Genomic DNA, 26521 nt, shown 5'->3' on the forward strand with positions numbered 1-26521 from the left:
GAAATATAACAAGAATTTTGGAAATGTTTGTAATTGATCCCACATGTTCCGTTTGCTTAGATTCATAAAGCTGCAAGGGAATTTCAAGAGATAATTTGGGGACTTTAGAGATGAAATTTTATATATTCTGATGTCATTAACTAACTTTCCAGAAGGAAAGATTGCCTGAGCAAAGGAGTGGTTTCTCTGCTATCAGAGAGTTCTCAATGTTCCGATTGAGCCCCCTTTTGTGTAAAAGAATACATGATTTGCAGATAAAGGGATTTCTGATGTCCCCCCCCCCCCCGTGAAGGTATGAGAAGTCAATTGGTAGAAACCACTGAACACCTTTAAAAATTCTAGTATCTAGAGAGATTGATGACACTAGAATTCCAACCAATTAAAAGCACAAAATATCAATGAAGCATTTAAAAGTAGTCATTATTGTTTCCTAAATGTAGTGATGCAATCTAAAATAGAGCAGACTGAGTGTGCTTTCTGCATGGTTGATCTACAAGGACTGGTCTGCTCAGTTGCTCTTCAGTCAGGAAACTGTTTTATCATTTAGCCTCCCAGACAGTGTTTGCCTTGAGGAAACTAAAAATGTTTACAGTCTTTTAGGCCAGCCCACCGCTGTTCAGGTGTCCATAGTTAAACTGTTCAAACTAGGTGGTTGTTCATCTAATTTTTAAGCCCCTTCAGAAACAGGAATCTCATAACCTTCTCCTTCTACTAAAATGCTTCCTAACTGTAAATTTACTCCTCATGTTACTACCAAACCCACTAGAATGAGGGTAGACTTATCATGGCAGCAGACAGACTTTGTTCACTGATACAGAATTGCCAATGCAGGGTAGGTGGGAAAGAGACAGAAGCAGGAAATGAAGAAGAATATTGGGACTAGCTCATGAGCACATGGCACACAGCAGTGGTTCTCAAAGTGTAACCTGTACCAGAATCGCCTGGGGGGCTCATTAAACAGCTTGCTGGACCCACCTCAGAGTTTCTAATTCAGTATGTCTGGTGTAATATAATGCCTGAAAGTTTGCATTTCTAAAAATTTCCCAATGATGCTGATGCTGCTGGTCTAGAGACCACATTTTAAGAACAACGGGCCTACAGTATTTGTTCCTGCAAAAAGTCGTAGCTTCCTGAGACACAGGAATGTGTAAAATATAAAGACAGAAAAACCTTAGGAAAAAATATTTGCTTTCCTTTCTCCTAGAAACATGTTTCACATACCATAAGGATTAGATCTGCAACCATTTGTTTCCCTACTAATGGAGTTAATTGCTCCGATCCAGAAAGACCCCAAATGGTTACAGCCCAGACTGGAGTGTTATCTCCCTAGGTATTTACATTTCAGGGAGGAAGGAGCCCCAGAACTTGCAGACATCTCTTGGTGGTAAAAGCCAAGACACACAGGGCATTCTGGCTCCTGGAGGGATTTTATTTATAAACCAAAGGGCTGGAGCGAGGATTCAGGCCCGTTATGTTTCCAAGGAGACAGGAAGGGAGGGGAACAGCTGCCTCCTTCCCCATTAGAAGCAGAGAAAAATAATTTTCCTCGTCTCTCACCTATGAAGTGTCCAGCCACTCAAGTAGGATTATTTGGCCTTTTATCACATTGCCCAGAGATGAGTTCTGGGGCATGAGGAGCTGACACACTTTTAAAATCTCTCTCCTACCTAGAATACTTTGTGTACACATTCAGGATAAAATTAATAAAAACTAATATGAAAAACCCAACAGCATCCCAATGCTAAATGAGCTCTACTGTGATTAGGATGCCTAGCATCTCTGTCTCTTTTTTTTTTTAATGTTTATTTTTGAGACAGAGAGAGACAGAGCATGAGCAGGGGAGGGTCAGAGAGAGATGGAGACACAGAATCCGGAGCAGGCTCCAGGCTCCGAGCTGTCAGCACAGAGCCCGACGCGGGGCTCGAACTCACAGACTGTGAGATCATGACCTGAGCGAAAGTTGGAAGCCTGACTGAGCCACCCAGGCTCCCCTAGCATCTCTTGATAAGAGGCAGGAGTGCAGCCAATTGATCCTATAAAAGGAATATTAAGAAATTTTATCCAAATGATTTCTATCCAATTAATAACCCCCTATGTTACAGTTTATTGCATGTGAGGCCATTAATTAGTTTCCAATCTAACTTAACAACCTCATTCTAACATTCTCTTACTAAATTTCCTATAAACGCCCAGTTTCTCAAAATTCTCTTGCAGTCAGCTTTCCATCTTACTGGTTCCCTCATTAATTGAGGAGTTGAGTAAAATCATTGATAGCTATTTAGATTTGTATGAGTTATGCTTTTAACTTTTTGGAAATTATATTTATGGGCAGGTCTAACAACCACCAGTGCAACAGAGCCTGTGGCAACTGGGCCAGCCCCTAGTCTGTGTTGCTGTTGCATCTCCACTACCACCTCATGGAAATTCTGTCCATTTTCTCGACAAACGACTCAGCTGACTTGGGCGAGAATCATCATCCCTCTTCCAACATCAGTGTGCACTCTACCCTGCTTGAAATGGGGGAAAACTTTAACCCTCACACCAGCTCTTTGGCAAAAGGTCTTCCTAGGGCTTCAGGGAACACAGTTCCAGGCACCCTTGGACAGTCACATAAAATCCCATTTAAATGGTACCCTCCGGAGTTGTGCATTGCGGATGGCTGGGGATAGATCCCAGGGAGAATTGTCTTGGGAGTATTTGTATTTTATCCATACTCATTAAGCCTGTGGTTGTATAATTTACCCACTCATCCAGAAGAAAAAGAACTATTCTAGGTCTACATCTGGGACTATACGACTAATAAAGAAAGTAGATGATAGGTTGCTTACAGGTATATAATGAGCCTCAGTCTTCTCCATTTTCTTGCTTTTATGCAGAAAGTCATCTCCTTTTCTGTATGAGAAAATACAATTAGTCATCTATTGACTCTCAAACACTGAAGAAACACAAAGGTCCACAAAGGCAGTGCAAGCTCTACCGATTCCTTTCTAGGATACTTTTGCCTCAGAAGCAAATTCTGGTTCTTCCCTCCAGCTGTATACACAGCCCGTGTACATGGTTTGTAGTGTAAAGGCCCCTGGTAGGAATGATTTTGCTGAATTGCTGTTGGTGTGACACCACTGATCTACACTGAAGCCTAGATAATCAACAACCCTCAGAGATGTATCACGACACCATAGGAGAACTCTGCTGAGAATATCATTCATTACATCACACCATGTCATTTCCATTAAGGCTCCAGGAAATACCTGCCTGTCTCCAGCCTCGGTGACACTTCTGTAGCTTCAGTGCCAAAAATATATTATATAATATGTACCACTGAATCCATCCATATATTTCTTTTCTGAATAGCTTCTAAAACATGAGACACAAACTTGAGACCCTTGGTGGGTCTTTGTGGTTGGCATTTTTAAAAATTAATGTTATTTCTTGCTCCATTTTAATATCCATGTCTTTGTGTTGCTTTTGTCTGTTTTTCTTCAAAATTATATTATCTTGCATTCTCCACCACCCTCTCCTACATACACATACATGTGTATAAGCACACACACAGTGGCAAATATCTGTAAACTTAAGATCTTTCTGAACAAGGCAGGCAGTGGAGGGAAGGAACGGTGAATTCTCTAAGGACAAGATGTAGTACTCTAGCCATCTATTAACTTAAGCCCTCATTATCACTCACACATCTTTTTCACCTATGATTCCCCACACCCTGTATTTTCCAACCTTTCTTTCCCACTTTTATCATGAGCAATAATCAGCTTATCCACCATTCAGTAAATTTTCGACAAATACAGTTATTGATATTAGGGACTTCTTTCAGTGTCGCAAGATACTGGAATATATTGGTTAAGGAGAGTCATTTGTTTGGGGAGAAGTGGTTTTTTGAATTAGTGGTCAGTAATTTGTATATTCATGTCTCTGTGCAGCAAGAGTAAAATTTATTACTGCAGAATATATGTTTCTGATTGTGTTTTAAACTTTCACTGGCCAGTAGCAGCATATGAAGTACCAGAAACACCAGCATTAGACCTAATTACAGCCCAGTGGGCATGCTGCCTAAAATGGTCATCTTCTTGCTTCTGTCTAATATAATTTTATTTGTTTGGCTTACCCTGTCAATTTAGGTTTTATGTGTCATCTCTTATCCATTATTATTTTTAAAGGCCTATACATACATCGCCAAGAAAAGAAAAATCAAATTTGCACAAAACATCTGAGTCCCAATTTTGTTATAAATTCTGAGATTTATTTCTTTAATAATGTATCAAGAGAATCTGAATAATAGCCTTTTTATGGATTTTAATGTTGCAAATTCTAGATGTTAAACTTTTAGCCTTAATTCTTATAATTTCCAGGAATTCAAGAAATTTGGAAATAACTCCTTCAGAAACATACTTTACTACTGCATGATAATTTCTTGTCTATCATGATTACTCTTAGAAGAGCTGGGACCAGGTAAAGGTTACCCTTTCCTCCAAAAGAGGCTCTGGTACTGAGTTTTACTCTTTGTGAGACTACCTAAATATTTGTTAACTGTGAAAGGAAGACACACCTTCCATCATTTCATCGCTGCTGCCCTTGAGATGCTCCAGCTCTAACCCATGCTCCCTCTCTCAGCTCTCTGTATTCTTTGGCTCATAAGCAGACAACATAAGTGGGAAGCATCATTAGCATTAAACATGCAAAAGAAGGTGGGGAAGCAGCAATCCCTCTTCCTTTATTTAGACTTCATGAAGGCTCACAAAGACAGTAACGTAGAAAGAAATTACAGGGCTCAAATGGAGAGTTGTAAAAGTTCCCACACCAGAACAGTAATGTAACAAGGGCACTATAACTCATCCTCCCTACCCCTGATCCCCAACTCATCCAAGTGCTAGGACTGGATCAAGAATTCATGCTTTTTGTTGGCTACTTCTAAAAATTCCAGATAAGTGACAGCCATTTGGGCATGCTTCCTTCCTTGCAAATCCAAAAATGAAGGGACTGAAATCTAGCACCCCCCACCCCTCCCACGGAGACATGTGAGTCACTCCAAAGCATCAGGAAAGTTTCTATTCTGGCAAAATGTCCACTCTCCCCTCCTTTCCTCATCTTCACAGCAGTTAGAAACACACTGAGAAGCTTCTGGTTATTCCTGGTGTATACAGACCACATGCATTTACCTAGCCTACCCTTCAACACCCCACTAAGATGACATGGAGGTATGAGAAAAAACCTATGCCTTGTATTAGTTTCTTGAAGCTGCTATAACAAAGTACCATAAACTTGGTGACCTAAAACAGAAGAAACTAGTTTCCTCGCAATTCTAGAGGCTAGAAATCTAAAAGCAATAACACTGGGCAGAAATCAAGATGTCAGCAGAGCCTCTGCAGGCTCTGGAGGAAAAGCTGTTCCTTGCCTCCTCCAGCTTCTGGTGGCCATTAGCATCCCTTGCCTTATGACTGCATGACTGCATCACTTATCTCTGCCTCTGTGGTCACATTTCCTTCTCTTCTTCTGTCTGTAACAAATCTCCCTCTGTCTCCCTCTTATAAGGGTACTTGTGATTGCAACTAGGGCCCATCTGGATATCCAGGATAATATCCCATTTCAAGAGCTCTAATTCAATCACACCTGCCAAGTCTTTGCCACATAAAGGAACACTCAAAGTTTCCAGAGATTAGGACATGGATGTTTTTTTTATTTTCAGGTTTGTTTATTTATTTTGAGGGGATGCAGGGAGGGGCAGAGAGGGAGAGAGATGCAGGGCTCGAACCCACAAACCGGGAGATCATGACCTGAGCCGAAATCAGGAGTCGGTTGCTCAACCGACTGAGTCACCCAGGTGCCCCAGGACATAGATGTCTTTTCAGGGAGCAATTATTCAGCCTAATAAGATACCAAGGCAGTAATCAACACAGTCCAAGAAAGCACAATGTTTTAGAAGAATGAAGTAGACAGAACAGTGAGGATTGCTGTAACAGAACAGGGGAGGAGGGGGATACTAACAAAAAGTTAGCTGCTGCATCTACTTAGCATCCCTCTCCCAACCTTACAGGAGGGCACTGATTATTCTCTGGAGACATAACTGTCAGGAAGGCCTCACAGTCATGGCCATCAAGGAGAATGGAGGGGAGGAATATGGCACAGGAAGAAAACTAGGAAAAACTCAAAGTCTCCATGGTGAACTTAAGGGTTTGTAAGCCCCTTCCTCTGACTTACTCCCAAAATTCCACCATATAGCCCAAAGTCATGGAAGTGAGGGATTCTTTCCTGGAAGAAAATGAACAATTTCAGAAAAGTGCACCTACAAATAATAACATTTGAGGGCATCCCAATGAAAAGACCAGCTCCTTCCCTTAGGTCCTATAGCAGAGGTTCTTAAATTTTTTGGTCCCAGAACTTCCTTATACTTCCAAAAATTATTGAAAGCTCCAAAGAGCTCTTGTTTTACAAAGTATAGCTATCAAATTTTACCACTTTAGAAATGAAATTAGGAATTGTAAAAAATACTCATTAATTCATTTCAAAATAACAATACAAACCTCCTATATAATAACATAAATAAACATATTTTTATGGAAAATAACCAATTACACAAAACAAAAAATTTTTAGTGGGAGAGTGGTATTTTTGGTAACCTCTTTAATGTCTGCCAAAATACATGTGGGTTCTCATATCTACTTCTGCATTTAATTTGTTACAACATATTGTTTTGGTTGAAGTAGATGAAGAAAATGCAGCTTCACACTAATACATAGCTGGCAAATGGAAAATAACTTTAATAGCCTTTTCAGTTAATTATGGATTGGGACTATACCACAACTTGAAAAGCTAAAGTTTCCTAAAGGTTAACTGCAAGGCAGAATCTGAAACCATATCCTCGAACTTTTTGTACTCTGTTACACTGAAGTCCATTGGTCTATTCTGCACTTTGAAAGTATCTTTTAGCCATGCACGATTTGGTAACATCATGCTTCTATCATTTCAAAAATCTTTACTCACTGAGTTATACAAATTTCCCAAATGTTGACACATTTCATTATATGATATCAAAAGGAATCACATTTATGATATTACCACTGATCTCATCAGAAGATTCTGTAACTATTGGTAAGCTGTCAAGTTCCCAGTGGCCAATAGCCTGAATTTTATCATTGGCAATAAATATTGTCAGTTGTTCTCCTTAAGTGACAGGCTCACTTTGTGTTAAAAAACTGTCTGCTAAATACCCAAGTCCGACTAACCATAGTTTGTCAGTCATTCTTTCAAGTAAAAATGGTTATGGATCCATGGGGGAAAAAATGGCGACTTCAATTCTCACCTGAAACAATTGCACTAATGCTTTTCTTTCAAATAGCCATTGTACTACAGTATTTGTCACAAGTGCTATTAGGCATACTTGCCATTTTCTCACATAAAATATCATGAGATGTGTACTTAATCTATAAGTTTTACTGTTTCACTAAGGTCAATCTTAAGTGAAACCAGCATACTTTTACAACAGCATGTGGTGGTAAAGAATACTGGTATAGCTTGGTGCCATTTCCTTTGTTCATGGCAAAGGTTTCAGCAGTTTTATCCATCAGTGTTTTGCACCACCAATGGAAAGGCAAATGAGACCTGGTATTAATATGAAAATACTTTTGACCTCGTGAACTCCTGACAAGTTTCTCTGAGACCTCAGTGTCCTTAAACAATACTTTGAAAACCACTGCCCTACAATGAAATGAACAAACCTGCTCTTCATTGTGCATTTTAGTTGCTTATGTAAAATTATGAAGAGTTAATTAAGAATCATGTTCACAATGGACTTCTCCAAAACCACTCAGGCTCAGTGATTCACTAGAAAAACTCACAGGACTAGTAAAGCTGTTATACTCCTGGTTATATTAATAAAAGGATACAGATTAGAATCAGTAAAAGGAAAATGTATATGGGGTAAAGTCCAAGAAAAGCCAGGCACAACCTTCCAGGTTTCCCCTTTCAGTGGAATCATATAAGAATGCACTTAATCCAGGGTGCCTGGGTGGCTCAGTTGGTTGCGCGGCTGACTTCAGCTCAGGTCATGGTCTCGTGGTTCATGGTTTCGAGCCCCGTATTTGGCTCTCTGCTGTCAGTGAAGAACCTGCTTCAGATCCTCTGGCTCCCTCTCTCTGCCCCTCCCTGTGCTGTCTCTCTCTCTCAAAAATAAATAAACATTTAAAAAAATTTAAAAAAAAGAATGCATATAATCCTCCCAGCAATAATATGTGACACATGCAAAGTGTTGTCAAATGGGGAAGCTCACCTGAGCCTTTGGTGTCCAGGGTTTTCATTTGAGGTCAGTCATGTAGACAAGTAGTACCTGTATGACTGACCTCAGCTACTCAGACTTCAGGCTCCTTCCTCCAGAGCAAAACCAGGAATGCATCATGAATCACATTGTTAGCATAAACTGTTGGATTGCACTGGTACAGTGTGGTCTGAGGCCTCAAACATACAAAATCAATCTTATCAGGCATACGAAATCAATCTTCTATTCGAAGGGCTCAGAATTTATCTTCCAGGAGCCAACCAAGAATCAGTCTTGAAGACAGGCCTTTGTTTGAGATTGGCTGGTTTTAATGCAGTCCTGCTAAGTTAACCCTTTCCTGCTCAACCTGCCTCCAACATGAAAGAAAAAGATAAAGACCAAGAGCTGAAAGAAACATAGAAGGGACAGAAATGAAGCAAAAGACAAAAAAAAAAAAAAAAGATATTGCTACACAATGATCAGAGGATAAGAAAGAGCTCTTAAAAACTAATCATCATAAAACATCCAAAATAAAGAAATCAATCAAATGGTCGAAAGTTAAAATAGAAGACATCATTGGGGCGCCTGGGTGGCTCAGTTGGTTAAACGTCCGACTTCAGCTCAGGTCACGATCTCGCGGTCCGTGAGTTCGAGCCCCGTGTCGGGCTCTGGGCTGATGGCTCAGAGCCTGGAGCCTGCTTCTGATTCTGTGTCTCCCTCTCTCGCTGCCCCTCCCCCGTTCATGCTCTGTCTCTCTCTGTCTCAAAAATAAATAAACGTTAAAAAAAATTAAAAAATAAAATAGAAGACATCATTGAGAAAGTAAAGCAAAAAACTAGAGTCAGAAAATATTAAAAGAAGGGTTAAAAAAAAGTCCTCTAGAATTGATCTATGGTGGCCAATGAATGACAGGAGTACTAAAATGAAAGAGCAGGGAGGAATAGGTTAAAGAAGTAACACATTTCCCCAAAACTGAAAAACAAGAGTCTCCAGTGTGAAAGAGTCAACCAAGTGACCACAGCAATGAAAAGATATGCATCGTTTCAAAATTTCAGAATGCCAGAGATGGTGAGAAGATCCTAAAAGTTTCTAGAGAGAGAATGCCTGTCAATACAAAAGAATAAAAATGCGAATGGCACCAAACCTCACAATAACAATACTAAATGCTGAAATACAGTGGAGTGATGCTTCAAGATCTAAGGGAAAATATTTTTTCTACTTAAAATTCTTTTCCAAGCCAAAATATCAATCAAGTGTGAAGATAAAATAGTTTTGACACAAAAGGGTTTTTTAAATGAACATCTTATGCACTCTTTTGAAGGATATGCTTCAGCAAACAAGAGAGTCAGTCAACAAAGAGAAATTCATGCATTCCAGGCTCCAACAAAGTGGCTCGAACAAAGGAGACAAAGAAAAGTCCAGTAGGATCATATGCATCACTCTGTCTTCCAGAACATACAACCTCTGGTGGGCAGTACCAGTCTACACAGGTTGGTCATATAACGTCCTTTAACTCTCAAAAATATCCAGATTTGACGATAAATTACGTGGTCATTTTAATTATAAGTCACTGTATTATCAAATAGCTTAGCTAAATTATTCTGTGGTAACAAATGACCTTGAAATCTGAGTTGTTGACAAGAAGATGAATGGGTTTATTTCCCACTCATGTTCACCACGGGTGTCTCTTCTTTTTGCCTTCATTACAAAGGTCAAGGCTGAAATAAAAGATCCTTGTTAAGAGATGCCAATTTTGAAGCAGAAGGAAAAAATGATGGCAGAACCACAATATGGCTCCTAAAGCCCCTGCTTAGAAGTGGCACATATCACTTTCACTCACATCTTATTGGCCAAAGCAAGTTACATAGCCAAATCTGATCACTGAGTTTAGAATTAAAAACCACCCATAGTGTGGGTTCCATTAAGGAGAGAATCCGTTGGGGTTGGTGGAAGTAAATTATTTTTGAAAATAATTTACTTTACCACAGGTATTTAGAATTACTTATTTTTAAAACTCTGTATATGTTTCACTTTAATCAAAATAAAAATTTATTTTAAAGTAGTAATTCATGAAAAACCTTGATTCTTGTCCAGGGAGCAGTCACTTAGATAGCTGTGCATTAAATCCTGGCATTATTCGTCAATATAGAACTAATGTTGTTTCATGGAAGTTATAAGTAATATCAGAGCTCTCCAAGTGAGCAATGTAGATCACTAGGTAAGACTCTACTCACTAGTGACTTACCATATGACAGGCATAAGCTTTCAACACAGCCACGTAGTGACAAATTGACCTAAATCTGTGTATTCATTCATTCCTTCATTTAGCACACATGTACTGAATACTGGAAATCCAAACTCAATTAAGATTATATAACTGCCTCCAAGGAGCCCTAAATCTTGTTGAAGATGTGACAATCCTGATAATACATGTGGATGTATACCATCATGTTTTTTTACAAAGTTCTTTATGAGCACTGTTGGGTTGACCTCGTTCACTGGTCTGTATCTCACTGTCTCCTTCCTGCTGTGGCCTAGTTGAGGTACTTAGAAATATCTGTAATTTTTAAACTATATGGCATTTCTCCTAAGTAGTTAAGTGACCAAATATTCTACAATGACACACTTTTTTTTTCTTAAGTTTCATGTTAAGTAATCATTTCATGCTATCTATCCGGAACATCTTTCTCTGATAGTCACTGCCAATAGCATAAAGAAACACAGAAGCACCATTGTAGGAATTGCCATTTCCCAAAGAAAATCTCATTCCAATTAGATCCATTTACATAAGAATCCTGATTAAGAGAGCCTAAATTTCACAATTGTAATACCCCAACTTACCAGCTAATGTGTAAACTTTCAGTGGTAAGCAAAAAGCAAAACAAAACAAAAACAGTAACAACAAAGTAGAATGAAAGTGTAGAGCATCTTAAATAAAGGTAAACCAGGTAAGAACCAGACTAGGTGAAATGTCAGGCTGCCACTGATGGTGTTCCCTAAAGACCCCTCCTCACTGATCCACATGCTGAATCATGAGTAATGACTGAGTTCCTTCTCCGGGTTGCACATTCCTAAATCTGCAATACATGTCTTCCACCCCTCCCTTGACTTCTACTCACTTCATGAGATCAGCCAAGCCTACTGTTTCTAAAGTCAAGGCAGATCTCAGACACCACCTCCATTATCTGAGGGAAAAAGTATTTCCTTCCATTTTACCCAAGCTGACATCACCTAGGAGTAGAGAAAGATGAGAAAATGTAGGCAAAAACCTTCTGAGAGCTGTGCTTTATCACCCACTGGGAATAGTGCTTGTTATGCAACATCTCATTTTATCTTCTCATGAGACCAGTGGGAACTTCAAATCTCCATCTTACCAACAAAAAAATTATGTCCCAGAAATCTTAACACTTTGCCCAAGATCACATTACTAGTAACTGGTGGAGCTAGGATTGAACCCATGTGGACTTCAGAGCCCATGACCTTAATTGTATATTATACTGCTTCTATGGCTGCAAATATGGAAGAGAATGTAGTAATAGAAACTCCACAGTAGCAAATATCTTTTTTTTTTTTTGAGAGAGAGAGAGAGAGAACCCAAGCAGAAGAGGGGCAGAGAAAGAGGGAGAGAGAATCTTAAGCAGGCTTCACACCCAGTGCAAAGCCAAAGAGGGGCTCTATCTCATGACAGTGAGATCATGACCTGACCCGAAATCAAGGGTCAGTTGCTTCACCGACTGAATTACCCAGTGACTCTCAAAGTAGCAAATATCTCGACTATGCACCAATTCAAGTCAATCTGCAGATAGATCAAGGGAACTAGTTAGAAACTCATGTGGAACACGAGTTTTAGGTGGAACATCCACCTTTCCTTTCAAACATCCCCAGCTGGAACAACAAATGCCAAATGACATGAACATAGTAAGAGGCTAACAATATTAGCTGGGTGAATTTACTCAACAATCTCAACAAGAACCTACACAAAATACCTTAAAAGCTAAATATGTTCATGCTACTTCCTAGAGCTAGTACAGCAGTTTGATTTATTGACAACAATTTGTTCCTTGTTGGGGAAAAAAATCTTACCAGACAGGAGATTTCATATGCATACTCACTGCAAGTTAATAACATCAGGAATTTCAAGAACAGTGAAAGAGAATAGTGTTTTTTAGTTGATAAATAAAATGTTTAGTTTTAAAATATATCATGTCTGTTCTAGTTGTAATTTGAGCAACATTAAAAATTAAAACAAAAATTGTTTTAATTTATTAGTAGCCATATTTTGTAGAATCAAGTTTTTACTTATAATCTATTATCAGTAAGGAAAAAGACTTGTAACAACACACATATACACTTACAATTTATTTTTCAGCAGAGATATTCAAGATATTTGTATTTCAAATGTTATATGTACTCCAAATATCTAAACCCACTTGTATTTATTCTTTAAAAGGAAAAAAGGTCAATTTCTAATTTCACAGAACATTAGTGTGTACTTTGAAAGTATTGATTTTTGCCTCTGACAGAGTTATTTCATTCCATTAGAAAATTATGGCTTAGAGGTTATTAGAAACATAGCAGAATATTACATGTGCATGATGGCAATTTGTTACTGAGTTTTCTCAATTTTATTCCCTGTAGATTTCCACTTCCCTTCATACAGATTGCCAGACATACCATACTAAAAAAAAAAGGAATGATAACAAATTTTAATTTGTTAATTGGATTAGAAGAATTTTCAGAATTATTATTCAGATCATTGGTATATTTTAAGTTATATTATTTACATATTCTAGGAATAAAAATAAATATAACTGAGAATTTTCACTTATATTCACTAAAATATTCACAGAATTATTCAAACTAGATTATACAAAGCAAAATTCTTCAACATTTACTTTGATTAGCAAGTATTGGTATATCTATAAGTTGTTTTTATTTCCCAAATTCAACTGATAGGAATTATTTTATTTTTAAAGGATATATTATCCTATCCTGAACATACTGCATGGCATTTTTTTGAAATAAGCAAAGTGGAATAATGAAAACAAAATCTTGGGAAACTCAGCTATTCTAGTCTGTTTAATCTGAAAAAAGGAAAGGCAGAGAGAAGGTAAGGACATCATACAGGATACATCACATGCACAAACACTTTTTAAACTGTATAACTGTATGAAAACTAAATATATTATTATTCAGAAATAATGACACATTTTTAGCATCAAAAAAGACAAAATATACTGTGAGAACTATACAACACTGATTAAAGAAACTGAAGATGACACAAACAGAAAGGTATTCCATGCTCATGGATTGAAAGAACAAATATTGTTAAAATGTCCATTCTACCCAAAGCAATCTACAGATTTAATGCAATCCCTATCAAAACATCAATAGCATCTCTCACAGAAGTAGAACAAAAAATCCTAGAATTTGTATGGAACCACAAGAGACTCTGAATGGTGAAAAAATCTTGAAAAAGAAGAATAAAATTGGAGGTATTACAATTCCAGATATCAAGAGATACTACAAATCTGTAGTAATTGAAAAAAAATAGTGTGGTACTGGCACAAAAAGAGATACATTGATCAATGAAACAGAATAGAGATCCCAGAAATAAACTCATGATTTATATGGTCAATTAATCTTTGAAAAAGGAGGCAAGAATATCCAATGGGAAAAAGACAGTCTTTTCAACAAACGGTGTTGGGAAAACTGAACAGCTACATACAAAAAGAAAAAGAAAGAAAGAAAGAAAGAAAGAAAGAAAGAAAGAAAGAGAAAGAAAGAAAGGAAGGGAGGGAGGAAGAAACAACCACATTCTCACATCATACACAAAAATAAACTCAAAATGGATTAAAGACCTAAATGTGAGACCTGAAACTATAAAAATCCTAAAAGAGAGCACAGACAGTAATTTCTCAGATATCAGTTGTAGCAACATTTTTATAGATATGTGTCCTCAGGCTAGTGGAACAAAAGTTAAAATAAACTATTAGGACTACCTCAAAATAAAAACCTCTGCGAAGCACAGGAAACAATCAACAGAAGTAAAAGACAACCTACTCAATGGGAGAAAATACTTGCAAATGACATATCTGATAAAGGGTTAGTCTCCAAAATATAAAAAGAACTTATACAACTCAACAGTAAAAAAAAAAAAAAAAAAAAAAACACAGATAATCTAATTTTTAAAAACCCAGGCATTTCTCCAAAGAAGACATACAGATGGCCAACAGACACATGAAAAGATTCTCAACATCACTCATCATCAGGGAAATAAAAATCAAAACCACAATCAAATATCACCTCAAACCTGTCAGAATGGCTAAAATAAAAAAAGAAACAACAAGTTGTTGGCAAGGATGTGGAGAAAAAGGAATCCTCATGCACCATTGGTGGGAATGTAAACTGGTGCAGTCACCGTGGAAAACAGTATGGCTGTTCCTTAAAAAATTAAAAATAGAATTACCACACAATTTCACTGGTGGATATTTACCCAAAGAATACAAAAACACTAATTCAAAAAGATATATGCACCACTATGTTTATTGCAGCAATATTTAAAATAGCCAAATTATGGAAGGAGCCCAAGTGTCCATCAATAGATGAATGTATAAAAAAGACCTGATATTAGGCACCTGTTGATGCTCAGTTGAACATCAAACTCTTGATTTTGGCTCAGGTCATGATCTCAGGGTTGTGGGATTGAGCCCCATGTCAGGCTCTGCGCTGATCTTGGAGCCTATTTGAGATTCTTTCTCTCTCTCTCTCTCTCTCTCTCTCTGCCCCTCTCCCCTGCTCTCTCTCTAATAAAAAAATTTTTTAATAAAAAAAAGATGTGATATATATATCTACACACACACAATGGAATATTACCCATCCATAAAAAAGAATGAAATCTTGTGATTAGCAACAATATGAATGGATATAGAGGGTAAAATGCTAAGTGAAATAAGTCAATCAGAGAAAGACAAATACCATATCATTTCAGTCATATGGGGAATTTAAGAAACAAAACAAACAAATTAAAAGAGAGACAAACTAAAATACTGACTCAAATATAGAGAACAAACTGATGGTTACCAGAGGGGAGGTGGGAGAAGAGATGGGTGAAATAGGTGATGGGGATTAAAGAGTACACTTATGATGAACACTGAAAAATCTATAGAATTGTTGAATCACTACATTGTATACCTGAAACTAATAAAATACTGTATGTTAACTATCCTGGAATTAAAATTAAAATTTTTTAAAAATATAAAACATAATTCCTTAAAATTTTGTAACTGAACAGACCCTAAATATTTTAGTCCTTCTAAAAAAGGTAAGCTGGGGTGTATAACTAGTTGACATCAGAAATGAAGCTAAATTTCTATTTCACTCACTTTTTACTTGGCATACTCATTTTTACATTTCTATATTATTTCTATACTGGCTCTTTCTAAATACACATATTATTCACTGAACATGTCAGTCACCTCACTGTTTTGAGGATTTTTATAAAAGAGCAACAAGAAAGCATTGAAAGGTTTTTAATGGAAAAATGGCATGACTCAATTTATGTTTCTAAAAGGTCTTTCCACTACATGGAGAATGGATTAGAAGTATGCAAAGCAGACACCAAGAGACATGTAGTGTTGAAATGACAGCTAGGATTAGTGTAGGGCTCTATAAATGGAGAGAAGCAGACATATTTAAGATATATTTGAAGGTACAGTACATAAGACTCAGTGATAAATCTGATGGGTGATATGTAAGAAAGAATGACTCTTGGTGTTAGCTTTTTGTTTTAAGTTTATTTATTTTGAGAGAGAGAGAGAGAGAGAGATCATTAGCAGGAGAGGGGCAGAGGGTGAGGGAGAGAGAATTCCAAGCAGGCTCCACGCTGTCAGGGCAGAGCCAGATCTGGGGCTCGATGTCAGGAACCATGAGGATCATGACCTGAGGCAAAGTCAAGAGTCAGACACTTAACCCACTGAGCCACCCAGGTGCCCCATGCTTTTTATCAATTAGGAATATTTTTGTTTTGAGTTATGTTCTCCCTCTTGGATCTCTATTGTATTAATTCAGAGCATAGCTTACTTGTCAGTTTTCCCCACACTTCACCAGACTATCAGTACAGTTGATTTATCTTCATCAGTGCTACTGTGCCCCCTTCCTGGTAGATTATCACCCAACCCCCCAAAGGAATTGACAACACGGGTTTGAACTGCACTGGTCCACTTATTTGTGTATTTTTTTTTTTTTTGATAAATACAGTACAGTACTATAAATGTATTTTCTCTTATGATTTTAATGACATTTTCTTTTCTCTAGTACTTTAAGAATACAGTATAGATTACATGTAATATACAAAATATGTGTTAATCTACTGCTTATGTTATCAGTAAGGCTTCCAGTCAACAGTAGGCTATTAGTAGTTACTTACGGTGAAAGTCAAAAGTTATACTTGGGTTTTCATCTGCGTGGGGATTGGTTCCCCATGGTTCAAAGGTCAAAATCAAACCATCATTGAGCTGTACACCTTAAACTTATACAGTAATGTATATCAATTATTTCTTAATATACAGTGGTGTATACCAATTATTTCTTAATAAAACTGGGGTAAAAATAACTCTCTCAATTCAACAGTAAAAAGGCAAATACTCAAGTTTTAAAGTGGGGAAAAAAAGATTGAAAATACCTTCATTCTCCAAAGAAGGTATATGGATAGCCAGTAAGTACATGGAAAGATACTCAGCATCATTAGTTATGAGGGAAATGCAAATCAAAACCACAATGAGGTATCAGTTCACACCATTAAGATGACTATTATCGGGGCACCTGGGTGGCTCAGTCAGTTAAGCATCCGACTTCGGCTCAGGTCATGATCTCACGGTCCGTGAGTTCGAGCCCCGCATCAGGCTCTGTGCTGACAGCTCAGAGCCTGGAGCCTGTTTCTGATTCTGTGTCTCCCTCTCTCTCTGACCCTCCCCCGTTCATGCTGTCTCTCCCTGTCTCAAAAATAAATAAACATTAAAAAAAATTAAAAAAAAAAAGATGACTATTATCAAGAAGACATGCAGTTACAAGCGTTGGTGAGGATGTGGAAAAATGGAAACTCTCACACATTGCCAGTGAGGATATAAAGTAATACTGCCACTATGGGAAACAGTTGGCAGTAACTCAAAATATTATACATAGAGTTACTATATAACCCAGCAATTTCTACATATGAAACTTTTAAAAACTGATGTATAAAAAATATATGAATAGTGGAAACAACCCAAATGTCCATCAACTGATGAAAGGATAAACAAAATGTGCTCTATCCATACATTGGAATACTATTTGGCAATAAAAAAGAATGAAGTACTGACACACACAGTAAGGATGAACCTCAAAAACATTGTGTTAATGAAGAAAGTCAGGCAAAAGGCCACATATTATATGATTCCATTTATATAAAATGTCCAGAATAGGCAAACCTATAGAGATAAAAGTAGATTAGTGGTTTTCAGGAGCTGAGGGAAAATGTGAGGTGGGGGAGGGGAGTGATTATTAATGGGTTATAGGATTTATTCTTGGCATGATGAAATGTTCTAAAATTAGATTTTGTGATATTACACATTTTTTAAGTACAATAAAAAACATTAAACTGTGTGTACATTTTAAATGAGTGAACTCTAAGTGATATAAATTATATATCAATAAGATTTCTTAAAAGCATATTCACAGCAAAACTGTAACAAAAGAAAACTGAAAATAATCTAAATATCATCAACAATAGAACAAATAAAGAAACTTGAATATGCATGCCCTACAATATCCACAGAAGTAGAAATGAGTGAGCTTTGTAAGAGCATAGAGAAAAACCACAAAAACATATCACTGAATAGTAGGAGGAAGTTACAGAAGTACCCAGAATAATCCCATGTATGGAATTCAAATAGGTAAAACTAATCAAAGTAACTCTTCTTTGACTCGATTATTCACTTAAAGGGAAAAAAAATCCATGTCATAGTTAACAATTTGTCTATATTATAAAAAACTTTAATTTTATTTATTTATTTGTTTGTTTTTAAGTAGGCTTCATGTCCAGCATGGAGCCCAACACAGGACTTAAACTCATGACTCTGAGATCAAGAGCTGAGCTGAGATCAAGATTTGGATGCTTAAGTGACTGAGCCACCAAGATACCCCAAGAAACTTTAATTTTTAAAGTTAAAGATCATTCTGCTGTGTAAAAAGCCTTCCTCTCTAAAAATAAACCCTAGCAACATCTTTATCTTCACTCTGTACTTTATTTTTCCAAATTCTTATTCAATGAAAGTTAAAAGAAAATAACAATCTCTTGACACCAGAAACGTCAACATAGGTGGTAAAAACTAAACATTACAAAAACATCCACTAAACATGGCAAACACAAGAGTCAGCCCGTATTCTATCCTACTGAGAGTGATAGCATGTTAACAGTACAAATGAGGGCAGGAGCTTCTATTCCAACTGGGCATGAAAGACTTCGTAGAGCTTCAGAGTATTTCAAGAACTTCTGCTTCAAATAGAAACAGGTTGTGAAATAGAGAACGTTTAAAAGCAAACTGTCTTTCTTTTGAGGCCATTTTCTCCTTTCACAATTCTCTGCTTACATATTTACAGTCTGATTAAATGAGAAATAAAACTACAGTGCTCCCACACTTACCAATTTTCCATGTGGTTTGCAAGATGATTTGGGTGGTATCGTTTCTGAAAGAGAAGCGAGGGACAAGATCAATGGGTTTCTGGGTTCGACTAACAGGAGATTCTGATTCAGTGAGGCTTAAACATGTGAATATTTTGAAAGGCACCACAATAAATTTTAAGGAAACCACTGAATTATAGACTTCTTAAAGTCTATAAGTGACAGGCCTGTGACAGTGCCAGTTTCACATTATAAAATATGATAACTGTGTAAAGCAACTAGCTAGTTAGCAACATCAGAATGGTACAGGGCTGGTCAAGTTATCAAATCACAGATCTTGGAACATAAGCAGAGTCTGCTCTATGATAAGCAGAATAGCTGTCTTATCTAGTCAGAAAAACTGAAATCACACTCCAGTAGGAAGGCCCAACATTTGTTGAACACAAAATCAGTAACCAGAATGCATTCCTTAAGTAATGTACATTCCTCAAGGTACTTACTCCCAGGGAAAATGAGAAATTACATGATAAGGAGTTCTCATTCTCCAGGTATGTGCTAATATTTTTCTTCTAGATAGGTGTAAATAATCTCTACATTGTGATTGGGTCTCAGTTTTTACCCAAAGATTTTTACACCTTTTTGCAAAAATGGACATTAGGAAACAAAAGAAAATTGTTAAGATCCAGATTTCTCTATTTCTCTAACGTGGCAATGAAGCGGTAGCACAGTATGTAAAACAAAAAAACAAAACAACAACAGAAAAAAAAAACCAAACAGCTGGAACTAAGGCAGAAACAGATAGAACTAACTGAATATTTTATCCATTTGTGGTTATTTAGATAATAGTCATCTCCTACAGACTTCACAGAAATTTTATAAGAAGTAATCTGATTTTTGTTAATGGTTTTCTCATAAGGTTCGCAAATTCCTTTCAAGGGTAGATTCTCTCCTGGGTTTTCCATGGATGCCACTTCCTACAGACATATGTTCATGAAGGGTCAGAGGAATTACCCAAATAGGATGGAAAGAGGGCCAAACACAGTAGTCCAGGCATGTGACAGAGCTGAACCTTTTTTGGTATCTACCAGTTCCCATCCCCAGTGCCACCAGACCCCTCTCCAACAGAGCAGGCCTACTGGTCTGATCATACTTCCTCTCGGCTACACATCACAAAGAGGAGGTTTTCTCTCATCCCCTTATTTCTACCTGGGACTGATTCATTGGTTTAACTTCTCAACTTTCTTTGGAAAGGAAGTTACATAAATAAAAACTTTCTTCTTGTTAGGGCATGTTGACTAAAATAAAGTTATCTTTGACTCCCAATATATTTTGAGAGGACAAATGCTAACAATTAAACACTACATAGCAATATGCCTTTTGGATTTTATTCTTTCAAGAAGAGGAAGAATATGAGAATAAGAAAACATACGACTTGTTTAAAAAATGGCCAAAGACTTTAACAGATACCTCACCAAAGAAGATATATAAGTGGCAAATAAGCTTACAAAGAAATGCTCCACATCATATATCATCAGGGGAAAAAAAATTAAAGCAACAACGAGATAATACTATACACCTATTAGAATGGCCAAAATCTGGAACACTGACAACACCAAATGCTGACAGGGATGTAGAGCAATAGGAACTCTCATTCATTGCTGGCGGGAATGCAAAAGGGTACAGCCACTTTGAAAGAAAGTTTGGCAATTTCTTACAAGATTAAACACACTTTTACCACGAGATCCAACAACTGTGCTTCTCGATATTTATCCAAAGGAGTTGAAAACTTCTGTCCACACAAAAACCTACACATGGATATTTATTGAAGTTTTATTTATAATTGCCAAAAGTTGGAAGCAACCAAGATTTTTTTAGCAGGTAAATGGAAACTATGGTACATACAGACAATGTAATATTATTCAGTGCTAGAAAGAGCTATCCAACCATGCAAAGACATGGAGAAACCTTAAGTTCATATTTCTAAGGGTCATTTCATTCCAGGTGTGTGTGTGTGTGTGTGTGTGTGTGTGTGTGTGTGTGTGTTACTTTATTGTGGAAGAGAAATATGGAAGTATACCAATGGCATTCTGGTTTAGTGCAACAGTGATGACCTGATCTAAAATTACATCCACAATTTCACCTCCCATTTTTTTTTCCTTCTTTCTTCCTCTCTTATCTCTTCCCCTATTCTTCTCTACAGTGTAGTCTTCTTTCCTAAATCTATGATGCTTTTTGGGTCATTCAGCAGTTTTCATAATTCTCCTTGAAGATTTTGGTCCTTGGAGCACATATATTCTTTCAGTTCCAGTTAATAAATATACCTTCATAACCTTCTTGGCTTAATAATATGAGAAACAATAGAATATGAGAATAACCTAACTGGAAATTACGCATCATTAAAGAATGGAAGGACAAATAAACCATGAAAAGTATTTATATGTCCAGTTTAAAATCCTTGCTCAAATGATCAACTGCTGAAATAAGGATAAAGTAATTAATTTTATAAATTCAGCTAGCAAGACATATTTCTCCAAAAAGAATGAAAAGAGAGGCACCTGGGTGACTCAGTCATTTGAGTGTCTGGCTCTTGATTTCAGCTCAGGTCATGATCTCAGGGTCGTGGGATCTAGCCCACGTGATGGGATTCTGCTTGAGATTCTCTCTCTCCCTCCACGCCCCCACCCCAAACAAAACAAACAAACAAAAAACAAAAGAATAAAAAGAAAATGGAAAATTGGCCTTTACATTTTAAAAACACATTTTTCTTTCAAAATCGAATAAGGGAAAACTCTTATATTTTTGATTAGCTAATTTTGTTAAAACAAATATAATTAGGCCATGCTTTGAAAAATTTTAAGTGATAACCTTCTATGGATACAGAAATGAACCCCACTCCCAACAAGAATTAATTTTTGCCCTCTTAAAAAGTCTTTTTCCTTTTGTCTTTAAAAGCTCTTTAATCAGCAACGGAGTGAGAAGAAGTAAAACGTAATAACAGTAGATGATGAACCTGAAGAGTGGGGGAGCACCCAGAAAACCAATAAATATTCATTGGAAGGCACTGCAGACCAGCTTAAGAACAGAAGCTGAAACTGGCAGTTTCTAAAGCTAAAAACAGGTGAGAGGATGAAGTATCTAGTAAACTTTGAAGAGACCCAAGTAGTCTATGAACTTCCAGAAGTGATCAGCTGGGGCTCTCTTCCAAGACAGGGACCACACAGGGAGGAGATCAAGTTAAGCAGGATAGTGACAACTGAGACAAAGGAGGAGAAAAAGCTTATGGGAAGAAACAAGGAAACCTCAGGAAGGAAGTCACCATATTACTTTATACTACCTAAAAACAACAGAAAAAGAAACTAGAAGCTAGAAATACTTCCTGAGTCATCTCCTTCTAAAAGTTGAGAAGAACTAGTTTCTCATAAAATTTGGAAAGATGAGGATTGAGGTCAAATCTTATACCTTATGAAAAGGAAAAAAGAGAATAAAGGAGCAGAAAAACAGTACCAATAATGAAAGCATGCCAAAAGGATGTGCCCATATATCAGACCAAAACCACTTCAAAATGAGCAAATAGACATTAAGAAATGGTACAAGACATGAAAAACAATATCAGAATCATAAAAAAAACCCTCAGAAATAAAGTGACAGGGCTCATACAAGAAATAAAAATAAGTTTTAAAAAACCATTTCAGTAATGAGCAATAAACAGAAGGAGCAAAAACCATTTCAGTAATGAGGTGAACACAGGAGGAGCAAAAAAGCAAATAAACATAATACATAATGCCTGAACAGAATTATAAGGTGAAAAGAAATATGTTAAAAATTAGAAAGGAATGGAAGACATAAATCAAAAAGGAACAAAGTTAAAAAGGATTTAAGAGACAGTGACAAATACTAAACATAAACAAAGAGACCCAATACTGATAATAGGAGCCTCTGAAAAAAAGAATACCTAAGCAAGGTTTGAGAACATTTGCCAAAAATTGAAAACTCAATAAAACTTCCCTTAAACTCTCTGAAACTACATATCGAGATTCATAATTATCAATACCGAGACATATGCTAGCAAAATGGTTGGACTTTGAAGAAAAAGAGAAATGCCCTTCAAGCACTTTTTAAAAACTGAGCAAGGGACTTATAAAGAAAAGGAAATTAGATATTCATCAAATTAATTATCTTTTGGCACTGTTTTATGCTACAAAGAAAATGCTGTTAACATATATAGTTAAGACATTCTAAGAAAGAAAATGTAAGCAAAGGATTTTACCCAGCCCAAACTGACTTTCAAATATAAAGAACAATTGATATCAATGTGCAAAAAGTTAGCGACTGTGTTCCCATAAGCCCTCCTGAGGATCCACTAGAGAACTAGCTTCAAACAACCTATATAGCCAGAGAGAGATTACCATAAGACACTAAATAAATTTTATTTAAGCATTAAATAGTTTCATGTAGAACTACAACCAAATGACGATTAAAAGGAGAGAGTATACTACCTGATGACTCTAAGCTCAGACGACACAGATAGTAGAATCATTTTAAAAGGAGGGAAGGGAGAGAGAGAGAAAGAAGAGCATATGCAGAGCACATTTTTAACTGTTTGGAGTAATCATTGTTGGTAATAGCATTAGCACTGCTATTATGAATGTGTTGTGGTACAATGTGGAATAAAGCAAGGGGATAATTACAGGATGTTCAGCTTGGAAGAAAGGAGATGAAGGCATAGTAGAAAAGAAGCTAAGTAAAAACCCAGTAATACTGAGGTATCCACAGTGCTCAGCTTGTGGTCTTGACAGATCATTTCCACTAAAATAAACCAGGGCTTTTTAGAGCATGCCCTCAATAGGGTGGTATCACCTCCCTCACCACCAAGGAAGAGAAATTTGATTTGTTGGGGGATGAAAAAACTCTTTTAATACAGTGGTTTGTGGTCTTCCAAAGCTCAACTCTACCTAAAAAAATCTCATCTCTTAATATTTTATTTCTTTAATTAAGAATACATTAACTTAACTTTAATTTTCTCTTGGGGGTGGTGATGATTTTTTAAAAGGTTGAGAGATAGATACCATCTCAGAAAAAGAGTTGATTCCGGGACTAGGGAGGAAATACATAAAATAAATCTGGAGTATTTTGTCATGCCAGAGAGGAGGAAGCTATGAAAGATTATTAGGGTTATGTCAGGAGGACTCAAGAACCAACTTAAAGAGGCTCCCATCTGCCAAAGATGGACAATTTGAGCTTCACTAAAGATAATAATAGCAATGGACTGAAATCAGCCAAATATATTTGAATCCATCAATTCATAATGATACTAAAAAGTAGTCATTAGTCACCTTCAGAGATTAATATGGAACTAATTCATTATTTCATATCCTACGTTTTTATTAGGCACTATACCATTATTTTGTGAACTCAGTGAATTACGAGATACAGATTACTCCCATTACAAAAATAGAGACAACCAGACATAAAGTTCCCTCCCCCCACCCCACCACCCCATGGTCTTTCCAAATACCAATTAGAGTTTTACCAAAGGGACTAGGCCTGTGTCAGGTCAGGCTTGTGGATCCATCTTCCAAATACTATGCAAAGAAATAAAATTGATTTTTAAAAAATGATGAGTTTTTGTCAAAAGGATACAGAACAGCTATAAGTTCTGACTAGCCAAAACTGCATCAATTTGAGCATCAAAATAAATGATAGCAATGGGTTTTAATTGTTGAATAAGATAATAATCCACATGTAGTGCTGATAGAAAGGAAAGAAGGGGAAAAAGGGAAGAAGGAAGGAAGGAGGAGAGAGAAAAAGGAAGAGCAATTTATAATAATACAGTTATTTAGAATAAATATGAAAAGAATGATGGAATTAAAAACTGCAGCCATGGCAGTAATAATTAAATCATGCAAACATCAACAACAGATGCTAAAACTAATAGGAGAGTTTGCTGAGAAACATGACATTTACATAATCTCAACACATCTCCCACAAAGTACTTACTAATTAAAAAGGGATCAAAAATAGGTACTTCACTGTAAAGAAAACTAAACCTTTACAATAAAGAAACCTTAACCAAGTGATTCAATTTAGCATTACCAACAATGGGGAAAATTGACATTGTATGGCTCCTGATGTGATACACTGAGCAAAACAAAGCACCTGTATAATATTTCTGCTGAAAATACATAAATGGAATTGCATAATGAGGAAACAGCAGACTCCTAAATTGAGGGACATCCAACAAAAACAACAATAACAACAAAAACTGACCTGTATTCTCCTAAAATGTCAAGATCGTAAAAGACAAGAAAATGTTTAGAGACTATTCTAGACTGAATAAAAATGAAGAGACAAGACAACTAAAAAGCAACATATGATCCTGAATTGAGTCCTGAATCCACTGTTAGAAAGGGCATCCATTGGGCCAATTAGCAAAATTTAAATAAGGTCTCTGGATTAGATGATAAAGTTGTGTCAATGTTAATTTTCTTATAAAGATGGTTATATTGTGATTACCTAGGTTGTATTGTGATTTTTTTTTTTAGAAACTGCATACTAAAATATATAAGGAAAATGGCACATCTTGCCTGTAACTCACTTTTAGTTGATTCAGGATAAAGGAATAGTGCATGTATATGTGTGCACACACTTGAAGAGACAGAGACAATGACAAAGCAAATGTGGTAAAATGTTAACATTTGGTAAAACCAGGTAAGGATATAGGATGGTTCTTTGGCTATTCTCATAACTTCTTTGAAAACTACATACTACTTCAAAATAAAAGGTTAAGAAAAAGCCTTTCTGTTAAACAACTCTTGGGTCAAAGAGGAAATGAAAACCAAAATTGCAGATTATCTTTTTAAGAAAATAATAATAAAAACACTGTATTATAGCCAATGAAGAAAACCTATGGTCTCAAATATTTATATTGCTAATTAAAAAAAATCTAAGTATTACATTCAAGAAATTAGAAAAGGCAAGCAAAATAAATCCATGAGAAAGCAATATAACAAACATAAAACCAGTGGTTAATAAATTAGAAAAAAAAAAGAAAATGAGTAGAACTAATAAATAAAAATCAGGTTAACAAAATAAAAACAATAAAATAACCCATGAACAAATTTATTCAAAGAAACATGCAAGTTACAAAACAGCATATAGTATATATTCCATACTTCCCATGTCCTGCCTCACACTCTCTTGACCCAGCTTTGACTGCAGTCATTGCTGTGGTAAGTAATGCACACAGGTGCACCCTATTCCTCAGTTCACCATGGGGTGTTCTGGAGCTATGGCCAAGATAAAACAATCCATCTGAGAGCTGACAGAATTCCCAATTTACTGGCATAAGATCCAAAGCAATCTCTTACAGTGAAGGAGATACACAAGCAGGCATATGTCCACAGACAAATAGAACAATGGAATAGTTTATGAAAGGCTCTGCTAAGCTGCCAGTTCCAGAAAGATACGGTGTGAGGTTGGGGGACTCTCCTTCCAGATGTAGTTATGTGTATTGATCTATATAGGTTATGCTGTCCACACCTGGAATCTGAGAAACAGGGTGCCAGTAGGACTGGCCTCTCTCACCATTATTCCTGTGACCAATT

The 26521-nt window shown here is 36.6% G+C and overlaps 1 long non-coding RNA gene across 5 annotated transcripts in view; it reads right to left on the reverse strand.

Moving 5' to 3' along the window:
- The window catches only part of LOC123609629, a 198111-nt gene that overhangs the window by 123311 nt on the left and 48279 nt on the right, over positions 1–26521 (reverse strand). For 3 of the 5 annotated variants that reach the window (XR_006717874.1, XR_006717868.1, XR_006717875.1), the window contains one exon: positions 18939–18982. This is a non-coding gene — a long non-coding RNA (uncharacterized LOC123609629). Of the gene's footprint in view, positions 1–2828; positions 2893–16077; positions 16199–18938; positions 18983–26521 lie in introns of those variants that run through there. The other 2 variants (XR_006717873.1, XR_006717870.1) reach the window with 2 other exon arrangements.

The sequence above is a fragment of the Leopardus geoffroyi genome, chromosome A1 (genome assembly GCF_018350155.1).
Source record: "Leopardus geoffroyi isolate Oge1 chromosome A1, O.geoffroyi_Oge1_pat1.0, whole genome shotgun sequence".
Lineage (NCBI taxonomy): Eukaryota > Metazoa > Chordata > Mammalia > Carnivora > Felidae > Leopardus > Leopardus geoffroyi.